Raw genomic sequence first — 12,966 nt, 5'->3', positions numbered from 1 at the left:
CCTTTACCTGGGGAGGCTTCCTTGCCCTTTATTCAGGTGAGATCCCGAGGCCTTCCTTCAGGGTTTGCATCTTAGCAGCAACTGTACCTGTGTTTGCCATATTGCACATGCATTTTTGTATTTGTTGCAGATATGACTTGTATCTGCCTCTCCCATTGGTGCCTGTCAATAAACACCAGCAAGCATGACTGAATGCCTGAATAAAAGTGCAGGATGTTGATTTAATACAATGGATTTTAATTCCAGCCTGGCCTCTACCAGCTGTGCAATCCTGAGCAAGTTCTTTCACTTCTTAGGTCTCTTTCTTGCACTGTGAAGAATGGGGTTAGATCTTTTATTTCCTTTCCTTTCCTATGGCACTGTTTACTTCTCACTGATATATCAAAAGAATCAAGTGGAACTGTTGTAGGTGTGGGTGGGGACCCAGAACCCTTCCCTGCCTGAGCACTTGGGCCCTGCTCACCTTGAGGTGAACCCAGCCCAACATGGCCGGAGCAGAGCCACTCAGAGCCACCCTGCCACCACATCTGTGAGTCTGGGGGATAAGCTGCATCTCTAATAGATCACAGAACACTCCCAAAAGTTTTATTTTCTTTCTTTGTTTTTTTTAAAAAGAATTAAAACCTTGGCAGAACCTAATTTTCTGCTTATTTCTCAGAATGACAAATGTAATGAGGAGAAAATCCCTGTTGAGGGGTACTCTGGGCAGCGGACAGCTTTTCCCTTCTTTATCTAGAGCAGATGGGCCCTGGGGCATCCAGATTCGGAGGCTGCTCCCTCTATCCTGATCTCCAAGCTGCAGAAACATGTTGCTGCTTATTTTTGCATCTTTGAACCTGGGGCATTTCTTTACTTTTTTCTCATCAGCTGATGGAATTGAAACTTCCAGCTAAAAGAAAGATGTGGAATGTTGGGAACAGGGGTTGGGAGGCCATGAATGTTTCAGGTCAAGTTAGGGTCATTTCAGTGATAGTTTCTGTGCCATAAGGTAGGACTTTCAGGGGGCTGGGACACAGGATGGGAATATTTTTTATGGGAAACAGCACAGTGGGACATCAAGTTACCCAGTGTGGCTTCCATGGTCACAGCCTGGGGTTCACATCTTGGCTCCACTGCATGTCACTCAGTGGACTCTCAGGCACCTCTGCTTGCCTGGGACTGGTGATGGGTTTGCAGTGAAGACTCAGTGCAGTCGTGCACACGGTATGCATAGCATGCACATTCTGAAGCCATGTTAGGTGTTATGTGAGGGGACACAGGGAGAGAGGGGCATCTGCTGGGAGGGAGGTCAAACCTTCAGGCAGGGGGCTGGAGGGACAGGGGTGTCCACACACAGACTCTGAGGCTATGTGATGAAGGCGGTGCTTTCCAAATGCCAGTCTGTGTATTGGAACCTGACTGCACTGACCTTACCTAGAAAGCTCATCAGAATACAGATTCTCAGTCGCGCTTAGGTATTTGGGGTAATGGTGCCTGAGATTCTGTAGTTTTACCCAGCGTCCTCGGAGGATTCTTATGCATGGTCAGAAGAGGAATTGGCATTTAGAGTCCAAATAGTTGAGCTTTGGGATCAGAACTCTCAGCCTTGTGTCATTTTTTTAGCTCACCGTGGGAGCTTAAAGCCTCATTTTTTTTTTTCATGTGTGAAATGGAGATAATCTTTAGCTACCTTGCAGGGTTGTTTTAAGGCTCACACAAGCCACTGAATGTGAAAGCGCTTTGCAATCGGGAACACTGCCTCAGTGTTTTTTCTTATTACTAGTGGAAAAGACAACCTTGATGATTTCCAAGGCTTCCTGCCGCTTTTCACTCTGTCCACGAGGGGGCAGCAGGCACTCGCACATGAAACCTCGGAGCTGGAACCATTTCTCCCGCTGGAGCGAGTTCCAATGACTGCAACACCCACATCCAATTTCCCCTCAGCAGACCCTGGGCCATGGAGCCCCCTTACAGGACCAGACCCCTCAGGAAACTCGAGGTGGCTTCAGGAAGTTTCTACAGAAACTGATTTAGTATATCTTCTATTATTTGTAGGCTGCAGTTAAAGTGTTTTATCTTCCCTAAGGAAGGATGCCGCAGAAAACCACAGTGACTTTTAGAAAGCCAGGCACTGGAAGTTCATGATCTAGGTTAACAGGTTAGCTCCTGAATCCAATTCATTTATTCGTTCATTCATTCATTCATTCATTCATCAGACTTGAACTGAGCCTCTTCTCTGCCGGGCACTAACTAGGCCAGGCATGGGAGAGATGAAGGTGAATCCCTCACTGATCTTGCCTTGAGAATTCTTGGTCTTTAAGGGAGTGGCAGATGTTTCTAGAATACCACCCATGTGTTAGGTGCTGTTCTCAGCTCTTTACAGGTGTCAAGATGTGAGTCCTGTGAATGAGGTATTATTATTCCCTCCACTTGACAGACGGGAAACGGAGGCCCAGAGAAATTAAGTCAAGGTCTCAGGTCTAGGGGAGAAACAGGGCTTTGGACATAGGCAGCCAGGCTGCAGAGCCTTTGCGCTCCCTGGTTGATGGGGGAAGCAGATATGAAACCGACTCAGGGGTGAGAGCCACACAGCCCTGTGTCTTCGCTGCTCTTTCCTGGGAGTGCTCTGATGGGGCTGTGCTGCCAGACCCCGAGCCCCATCTGAAGTCATCCTCTTGCCAACTGTGCCTGGCAGTGGGAAGTGCTGGAGGAGGTGCCCCTAGGAGCAGCCCTTAGCCAAGGACCGGAGAGTGGGAGGTTGATTCACTCCAGGTGGAGCAGTCAGGGAGGGCTGCTCTAGAGTGCCTCCTAGTGTTCCCCAGAGGGACTAAGCTCCAGGTGCCCTCAGCAGTAACCATGGCTGTCCCATCAGTGTCTGTGGGATCCCCATCCAAATAAACCACCCCCACTGAAAGCCTTGGCTCAGGCTCTGTTCTGGGACATAGCCCTGCCTAAGGCCACTGTACCTCCCAGGATTTGTATCCTTTAAGGAACAAAGGGTTGAGTTCTAGTCACAACTGTGGGTCCAGCCCAGAACATGCCAGGGATGAATGGAATTAGGGGTTGTGAAGGTTTGATGGGCATTACTTTGCCTTTGTAGGGGGTAGTGAAGGCCTCTTAGAAGAGATGACATTTGGATCCAGATCACCCCTCTTAACTCTTTGTTAAAGGGCCCTCTCCCTCCTGATGTCTTCCTTGCCTTTCAAACTCATGTGCCTGCCTGTCTGAGGTCTCAGAAAGCCATGAGCCAGCCCCTGGAATCCCAGTGCCTTCTGAACCCTGCTCTTTCATCTCAAAGCATTTTCTTCCTACGTATTGATCAGATATGGTAAACAATCAATTGCTTCTGCTTGACTTTTCTGGAGCCATTTGAAGCCACATGTAACCTCCCAGGGCCTCAGTTTCCACATCTGTGAAATGGGGAGGGTGATGCTTTGAGTCTCGAATGTGACAGGCTTTGACAGCGGGTGTGCTCAGCTGCTGGGCTCCCTGGGAGCTGGGTGACAGCCTTGGCCCTGCTCACCACAGTGCCCCAAGTGCTCTGCCTTGCTCATGAAGGTGGTCCAGCTGCTGCCTGCTTATCTTCTGCCCTGCCACTCACTCCAGGGATCAGGCATCCTTCTCTGATCCTTATCGGTCCTGATGGCATCCTGGGCTCCTAGAGCAGATGCTGCATTTCTTCCTCATTTCTTTCAGATGCCCCCAGACACCCAAAAGAAACCGAAGCTGCTTTAAGGGTTCAAACAGCCCTCCCTGACCCCCTCCAGGACACCCCAGTACATTTAGACTTTGTTCTACTGACAAAGCCCTTGTCTCTTCCCCTCCTTGTCGTACTGCAAAGCCCTGAGTGACTCCTCTCATCTACCTGTAGGGGGTGCCATGAACCCCTCCCAGTTCCTTGCTTTTTAAAGGGATCTCTTCAGGTACTAATAATGGCAAACATTTATTAAGCTTTTCCCAAGTGCCAGGCAGTATTCTAACCATTTTTCAAGTGTCAGACCCAGACCGTAAGTCTTCACAACAATCTTACAAAGGAGGGACTGTTTTTAATTTCCATTTTACAGATGAAGAGATGGAAGCTCAGAGTTTCAATCACTTGCCCAAACTCACAGAGCCGGGAAGTGAAGAGCCAGGCCACTGCCTGGTTTTAAATTCTGGGTGGAAATGCAATGTGCCAGTCTAGATGGTGTGCTTGTGCGTGTGTTATCCTCAGTGGCGCCCAGGGGACAAATGTGCAGACCAGCTGACAGTGACAGCAGACTCCCCTCTTCTTCACCAGCAACTGTCAGAGGAGGCTAGGTAAGGAAAGCAGCTTGGCCACCTGGGGCTGTGGTTGGGAGGCCCCAGCCTTGCAGCTGCTGGGTAGAAGTGGGTTGTTCTTCTTCAGCAGGAGTTTTGGCCCCAGGTTGCTTTGCTGCCAAGGCCAGCTTGGCTTCTTTGCAAGTAATTGGTAATTGTGCCATTGCACTTTAGCCTGGACAACAGAGTGAAACCCTATCTCAAAAAAAAAAAAAAAAAAAAAAAGAAAGAAAAGAAAAGAAAAGAAAAAGGATCAATAGTAATAATAATGATTGAGTACTATTATGTGATATGGTTTGGCTGTGTCCCCACCCAAATCTCACCTTGAATAGTAATAATGCCCACCTGTTGAGGGTGGGGCCAGGTGGAGATAATTGAATCATGGGGGCCATTTCCTCATACTGGGCCCAGGTAACCTCTTTAGCCACACCTGAGAGTAGAAATGTCTTCATTTTGGAAGGCGAGCAAGGGTCCTATCCATGGCTTCCCATATGTGATCACTGACCATGGCAAGGTGACCAATAGAACCCTGGGTGAGCCTCCCCTCTGCCAGTCACTGTGGGACTAGAATTACTTATAATGCTATTATGCAAGATATGATGTATGTAGTATACACACACACAACATGTATATCATCAATTGTAAAACAATTTTGCCTTTGAATAAATCTGAGCTAAGTCCCATCCTCGTCCCAAGACCGTCTCATCCATCTCTGTGAACTTAGTCTGCTCACCTGCAAAATGACGCCATTAAGAGAACCTACTCCTCCCACACCTGTTGTGAGGACTAGTGATATGTAATTAATGGAAGGCCCTTAGAACACAGCCCAGCACCTGCTGTATTAGCCTGTTCTCATACAGCTAATAAAGTCATAACTGAGACTGGGTAATTTATAAAGGAAAGAGGTTTAAGTGACTCAGAGTTCCACATGGTTGGGGAGGCCTCACAATCACGGTAGAAGGCAAAGGGGAAGTAAGACATGTCTTCCATGGCAGCAGGCAAGAGGGGGTGTGTTGGGGGAACTCCCATTTATAAAACCAACAGATATCGTGAGACTTATTCACTACCACGAGAAGAGTATGGGGGAACCGCCCCCATGAATCAATTATCTATCTCTCACCTGACCCCGACATTGACATATAGGGATTATTACTGTTCAAGGTGAGATTTGGTGGGGTAAATATGTAATTTACCATATTACATACTAAATACTCAAGAATTCTTATTACTATTAATTCTTTTTTTTTTTTTTTAGATGGAGTTTCACTCTTGTCCAGGCTGAAGTGCAATGGCACAATCAGGGCTCACTGCAGCCTCAAACTCCTGGGCTCAAGCAATCCTCCTGCCTCAGCCTCCTGAGTAGCTGGGACTACAGGTGTGTGCCACCAGTATGAAATTAAAGAAAGAGTCCTTTTAAAGCCAGAGGTATGGGTGCCAAGAAGCACCCATGCCTCCACAGAGCAGGCTTCTTCCTTCTCCGTCCTCACCTCCCTGGCTACCCTGGCAGCCCCAGCTGTGCATGAGGGCTAGCCTCTCACTGTGGCCTCCACCCCGTCTTGTAAATCGGTGGTGCATCCCGGTGAACTTGCCATGACTTAGAACCCAGTGCTGCCTCCCTTTCACTGCACAGACCTGGTGCAAACCTCTGAGTGGGTCTCCCAGCACTGGACCCTGCAGCCTCTGAGTCCCACACTTTCATCTCAGACCTGTCAGCAGGCAGTCACCTGTCCATGGTGTGGCTGAGCCTGAGCTCTCACCTCCCCACACCCAGCTGGCTCAAGACTGGCAGACATTCAGAGGCAGACAGAGGGAGGTGTATGCAGGGGTGCAGAGGACAGATGTCTCTGACCCCACCAACAAATAGTGAAACAGCAGAAAGGAAGCACAGATGTACACATGGGCATTAGGACACTTGGTTGCAAGTAGCAAAAACCCAACCCACCCTGGGCAAAGCAGTTTACTGGCATACAGAACCGAGAAGTCTGGTGTAGTTGTGGCTCTGGGCTGGGGTATTCCCAGAGGTTCAGACCATGCTGTTGAACATGTTTCTCTCTACCTCTCATGTAGGGTTCTCTATCTTGCTAAAGACAAGAGGTATACCCTTAGTTCCAGGCTGACTGTGACTCTCTCAGCATTCCTGCAGCCAAGAGCTCATGACTTTCCTTGTTGCTCTAGAAAAGGTCCCAGGACTGAGACTCCTTGGGCCAAACACCCTGGCTTGAGCCAGCTTAAAACCACTGTCTGTGGCCCTGTGCTGAGAGAAGCTGATTATCTGGGCCTGGATCCAGGGGATGGGACCTGCCCCATCAAAACATCCTGGATGAGGAGAGGGCACGCCCCACTTCCTGCAGGAAAATTCAGGTGCCATTTCCTGAATGGGCAGTGTTTATGCAGACCCTGGACACTGGGTGTCCCCAGCCAACTGCTTTCCTCGTAAGACTGCAAGCGTGGACCTGTTCAATATCACACGTGAACTTGATAAGAAACCAGGGTGGAGGATTTCCTCTGAGGATGCAAGGGCTCAGATGGAGATTCTCTGTCTACACTGGCCTGAGTTCTTTCTGAAGCTGGGCAGGACAATCAAGCTCTCAACTTTCCTTCCTTCCCTGTGCCCCCAGCAGCCACTGATGATTGCCCTGCCTTGCAGTCAGGGAGGCTGTTGAGGAAGACAAGATGCCTATCATTTCTAAGGGACTTGGTCTCTCTAGGTGGTACAGAATGTAGACTCTCCCCTGAGAAAGAGCAGATGAGGAGAGGCTGGGCTGCAGAAGCCAGTGTGGTCTGCCTTTGGGCAGCAGTGAGCAGGTGGCTTTGGCTCTGTGGTCATTGGTGGACACAGGGAATCCAAATTCTTGCAGGGGAACAGATTCCATCTGATTATACAAACATGAACATCCTCCTGGCTCGAAGCATCTGGTTATTCTTCTCATTTCTCCAGCTTGGCTCAGATAAAGTTTTCTCAAAGAAGGATCTGCTCAGTGGCCGCCCCTTACAGCTGCAGAAAATCCTCCTTAGTTTTGCCCTGAAGCAGATAGCTGCAGATGCAGTGAACTGTCCGTGAAGAGATGGGATTTATATTGACAGACACTTGTTTATCCAGATCAATTAGGGAAAATTATTTTTTGCAACACTCCTCAAACAAGGTTTTGCAGCTAATAATGAGTTTGAGTTGTGCAATGTGAATGCGGAAAATGTGAGATGAGATGAGAAAGCTATTTGGTAGATGGCCTCTCAGGAGAGCACTGCATGGCTGGGAAGAGACATCGTGGTGATCCTCTGGAGCAGAGGGTAGGATGCCCTCTAAATTACTCTGCATAATTAAGGACAGATAAATTTGACATCAGGGAGGGAGTGATTGGATTGGGCAAACTGACCGCTGTGTGGAGGAGTGGCAGGAATGAGGGAGAAAACCAGCACTGCAGAGAAAGACCTGGGAATACTCATGTGCCTGGTGGAGAACTTGCAAGGGAGATCTTGGGTGCAGGGCGACATGGACCCTTGGGTGCAGTGTGACCCATGGCATTGTCAGGGGAAACTGTTAAGAAATCCTCAAATGCTTGGTGGACGAATCTCTTCTTTTTGCTTCTCTGGATCCTCTCTGGACCCTTCTCCACTATAGACTGGGCCCTAGGAGGCTGTCCTGCATGGACCTCCTTGCCCTCTGACTTTTTTGAAGGTTTGGCCAATGGGGAGCACAATGCACTGAATGTGTCCCCCCAGAATTCATAGGTTGAAATCCTAGCCCTCAATATGAAGGCACTTTGGGAAGTAATCAGGTCATGAGGGTGGATACTTCATGAAGGGGATTAGCGCCCTTACAAGAAGAGACACAAGGGGTTGTACTTGCTCTCTGCTCTCCACCACATGGGGATACAACAGGAAGATGGCTGTCTGCAAACCAGGAAGCAGGCCCTTACTAGACACCGGGTCTGCCAGCACCTTGATCTTGGACTTCCAGCCTCCAGACTGGGAGAAACAAATTTCTGTTGTTTATAAGCCACCTAGTCTATGGTATTCTGTAGCAGCCCGAACTACCGAAGATAAGGGCTTTACTTGGCTTTGACCAACAAGGAGCTTTCACTGAAGCCTGGGAGGGAGAAGAGTGAGGCTGGGGGAGAAGAGTGAGAGGATGGGGATACTGGTTCCCCTGTGCCCCAACTGCTGCATTGCCTTGGGCTGGATGGGTCTCTCGATGGAAGACCTCAGCCATGATGGAGCGGCCTTTCTTCACAGCCCTCTCTGTCTCCTGGTTCCTGAAGCTGCTCCTTCCTTGGTCCCCACTGGCACTAGCTCCAGGGAGCCACACAATCCCTTGGGGTTTCTATAAGCCTTGCCCACACCCTGACAAAATTTCCCTCCATTGAACACTCCCCAGATAATCCTGGTTTGAGTGTGCTGGCTGTTTCCTGCCAGGACTCTGACAGACCCACTTGGTGTGAGTGCCTTACTCATGGAAACAGGTCTTGGACGTGGGGTTCTGGGTCCTGGGTGAGGGGCTGAGCAGCAAGTTCACACCAGGGAAGAGCCATCCTGTAGGTTAAAGCAAACACATTCGGGGGCTCTCCAGGAATATCCCAGCAGCCTGGCTGCCCCTTGAAGCCATTGCCATTTACAACTCCAAACTTTGAGCCTCAAAATATCCCAGCAGCCCCAGGAGCTCACTCAGGCTGGGGCCCCTTAGGCCATTGTGGAGAGGTCCTTCACTGGCTGAGACCAGGAACAACTAGGATCTCAAGACACAGAAGGTAGGAGCATGAGAAGCGCTGATGTGACCATTTCACTGATGTGGAAACTGAGGTTATAAGAGGTTCAAGGTCATGTGTCAAGTAGACAGCAGCATTGAGAGAGCCATAGAGACATGAAAACAGGCCTTGATCCAAGATCTGATGCTGAGCCCGTGTTTACAGACCATGTCCAGGCAAGCCAGCCAGGAGGGTTCTGTGGTGCTGAGATTGAAAAAATGTCTCTGTTTTTCTGATTACAAGAGTAATTCAGATTTATTACAAAATATTTAAAAAATATGGCATAAAGTAAAAATCACCCAGGATCTTACCACTTAGACATAACTCATAGTTACCATATTTCCTTCCAGACTTTTTTCTTCAATATAGCTGGAATCATTCCTTTCTTTTAGCTTTGTTTTATACTTCTTTTTTTTTTTTGAGGCAGAGTTTCGCTCTTGTTACCCAGGCTGGAGTGCAATGGCGCCATCTCAGCGCACCGCAACCTCCGCCTCCTGGGTTCAGGCAATTCTCCTGCCTCAGCCTCCTTAGTAGCTGGGATTACAGGCATGCTCCACCATGTCCAACTAATTTTTTGTATTTTTAGTAGAGACGAGGTTTCACCATGTTGACCAGGATGGTCTCGATCTCTTGACCTCGTGATCCACCCGCCTCGGCCTCCCAAAGTGCTGGGATTACAGGCGTGAGCCATCGCGCCCGGCCTATACTTCTCTTTCTTAGCATTATGAGTAAATATTCTTTGTAAATATGATTTTTAGAACTTCCTATTTTTTTATCACATAGATTGCCATAATGGGTTTATATACCCAACTCATAATCATTCCCATAAGAGTGGCATTTACTTTTTTCTTTTTGTCTCTGATTTTTAATTTTTTGCTATTATAGTTAACGATACATATTTATATATGCATGTAACTAATGTATACAAACCCTGTACTTACATGTTTGTGTTCATGTACGATTATTTCCTTCATTTAGAGTCCTGAAAGTGGAATTATAGCATGAGAGAAAAGATGAGCATTTTTCTCAGTCCTAATAAATGTTGATGACTTGCTTTCTAGGACATTCATACAGAAAGCCCTCAGATATAGTCATTTTGTTCAACACTGTTTTGTTGTCATGTTGATGAAAAATATCCATTCCCAGTTGGTGCTGCTGTGTGTGTATGGAGTTTGCATGTTCCCTGGTGTCTGCGCAGGTTTTCTCTGGGTATCCCAGTCTCATCCCACATCCCAAGGATATGCTGTAGGTGAATGGGCGTCCTCAGTTGTCCCAGTGTGAGTCTGTGTGGGTGTGTGAGTGAATGTGCCCTGAGGTAGGATGGTGTCCTGGCCAGGGTGGGTTCCCACCTTGTGCCCTGAGCTTCAGGAACAGGCTCCAGCCACCCGTGACCCTGACCTGGAATAAGCAAGTTGAAAACGAATAAATGAATGAACACAAATTATTATAAAATAATAATTCATAAAGTTCACAATAATCATACAAACGCACAACAATTAACTATTTGGTATGGAAGCACTCAGTGAACCACTGTATTTGTGATTCCTGGTGTTTGAACTGAGTGGTGATAGGAGGTGCTTCTGACAATGTTTGCTTTTCATATATTTATTCCTTGATTTAACTCACTGATTCACCAAAAGTTGAGTAAGTAATTCTCTTGTTTTTATTAATATCTCTTAGATGTATGTGTATCTTACATTTATTTCAATGTTTGCTATTAGAGTGTTTTGGGTCTTTCTTTAGAAGCTGGTAATGTTTTTGTGACCAGAATTATGCCATGGGAACTTAACTCTTGTTTATATCAATTAGCCCATGGTCAAATTGGTTTTGTTACATGTTGTTTTGCTGAAAGTCTCAGTTTCAGAGATCCAATCGATGATGTTAAGTGAGCGCTTACTGTGCTGACACCATTTCTCCTGCCAGTCCCCCAGGGCAGTGTGTGGAGTTTGGTAGGGCCTTGCTTCCAGGCACTGATCCACTCATGATCCCAGCCCCTCCCTCAGGCCTCATCTTGCCTCCAGGTTTCGCTTCCATTGGTCTTAAAGGTGGGCCCCATGCCGGTTAGTGAGCTCACATTGTGCGTGAGGATTCTAAGAGTAACGTGTGCCAATTTTCTACTTTCCAGATGTTTCTCCACTCTGGAGCCAATTCCACCACTCCCTGGGAAGTGATGTGATGACCTTGGGCTTATGTCCAAAGAGCACAGGAGAGTTTTGGCAGGTTGACGGTGTGTTGGTGCCAACCCACTTAAAGCGAAAACACCGTAAGTTGAGTTCACGTGGATGAACACATCAGTGTCTGTCTCACACAAATTCAGAGGGCACCACAGCTTCCTCCCAGAGACTTCCTGGGCAGCCAGATCCCTTTGAAGGGGCAGTGAGCAGGGTGTGATCTAGAAAGGATTTATGTATGGGATGTTGATGGAAGGTGTATTAGTCTGTTTTCACACTGCTGATAAAGACATACCCAAGACTGGGAAGAAAAAGAGGTTTTGTTGGACTTAGAGTTCCACTTGGCTGGGGAAGCCTCAGAGTCATGGTGGGAGGCGAAGGGCACTTCTTACATGGTGGTGGCAAGAGAAAGTGAGGAAAATGCAATAACGGAAACCCCTGATGGAACCATCGGCTCTCATGAAACTTATTCACTACCACGAGAACAGTATGAGAGAAACCACCCCCATGATTCAAATTATCTCCCACCGAGTCCCTCCCACAACATTTGGGAATTATGGGAGTGCAATTCAAGATAAGATTTGGGTGGGGGCATAACAGCCAAACCATATCAGAAGGGTAAGCACTTTCTAGGTATAGAGACCTGGAGACACTGGCCTGTAGAGACCATTGGTACAAAGTCAACGGTAGTAAAGTAAGTGAAAACTTAGCCTCTCTGAGTCTCAGTTTCCTCCTCTGTGTGGGTTAATGTTGGAAAAGTTTTCTTGGGCATTTTCCATTGAGCATACATTTACCCATGTTTACAGTGTGCACACATACATGCACACACACACAAATCTATCCAAAATTTATGTTCTATTGCATTATGCACTTACTGGATGGTGAATAAATCCCAACTCCTACCCATTTTAATTTTCATGTTCCTCCTACTTATCCTGATGCTGGAAATGCATTTAGTGGATTATTAGTAGTAGCTATGGAAACTCTGAACAAGGCCCTCTCCCCATCACTAACCTGGAGCCTCACCATTTCCTGTGACTAGGTATAGCTCATTTAAATACTAACTTTAAAAATGCAATTAATAAAGTAGATCTTCAGGGCTTGTGTTTGGGCTTATCCAGTGTTTATGCAGTCACCTTGGATTGTTCTTCTCCCTGAGTCTGGGCAATTTAGAGTTGCTGGATGTGACCATCTTATAGATGTGGAAACTGAGGCTGAGAGAGGGGCAATGTCTAGCCCCAAAGCATCCACTTGGTGAATGGTAAAACCAGGAAAACAATGCATATCTTCAGATTCCAGGCTAGTGCTTTACTTATTTTATGCGTGATTTTAAAGAGGTAAACTCCCTTAGAAAATGTGTCTTAAATGAATCTTCTTCTTCTTTTTTGTTTTTTTGAGATAGGAGTCCCACCCTGTCACTCAGGTTGAAGTGCAGTGGTGCCATTTCAGCTCACTGCAACCACTGCCTCCCAGGCTCAAGTGATCCTCCCACCTCAGCCTCTTGTGTAGCTGGGACCACAGGTGTGTGCCACCACGCTGAGATAATTTTTTGTATTTTTGGTAGAGATGGGGTTTCATCATGTTGCCCAGGCTGGTCACAAACTCCTGAGCTCAGGTGATCCATCCGTTTCAGCCTCCCAAAGTGCTGGGATTACAGGCATCAACTACTGTGCCTGGCTATGCAAATCTTCTCAATTCATAAACAGATGGAAGTAGTCAGAGGCTATAGGTGTGGCCCAGATTCTTATCCACTACAAATTTCTGAAGCAATTTTG

The 12,966-nt window shown here is 47.3% G+C and overlaps 2 protein-coding genes across 2 annotated transcripts in view; both read left to right on the top strand.

The window, feature by feature from the left end:
- Nucleotides 1–11,206, top strand: part of SSUH2 (ssu-2 homolog) — a 40,514-nt gene extending 29,308 nt beyond the window's left edge. Inside the window, exon 13 of the mRNA XM_012471160.3 lies at nucleotides 11,146–11,206. The gene's annotated coding sequence lies outside the window, so the exon portion shown is untranslated. The remainder of the gene's footprint in view (nucleotides 1–11,145) is intronic.
- The window catches only part of OXTR (oxytocin receptor), a 217,679-nt gene extending 206,458 nt beyond the window's left edge, over nucleotides 1–11,221 (top strand). The window contains exon 10 of the transcript XR_010337227.1: nucleotides 11,146–11,221. The gene's annotated coding sequence lies outside the window, so the exon portion shown is untranslated. The remainder of the gene's footprint in view (nucleotides 1–11,145) is intronic.
- The last annotated feature ends 1,745 nt before the right edge of the window (nucleotides 11,222–12,966 follow it).

This window comes from Aotus nancymaae, unplaced genomic scaffold (assembly GCF_030222135.1).
Source record: "Aotus nancymaae isolate 86718 unplaced genomic scaffold, 86718_ANA_hifiasm-v0.15.2.pri h1tg000046l, whole genome shotgun sequence".
Taxonomy (NCBI): Eukaryota; Metazoa; Chordata; class Mammalia; order Primates; family Aotidae; genus Aotus; species Aotus nancymaae.
The sequence above is the reverse complement of the archived record's forward strand: the minus strand, read 5'-3'. Positions and strand labels throughout refer to the sequence as shown.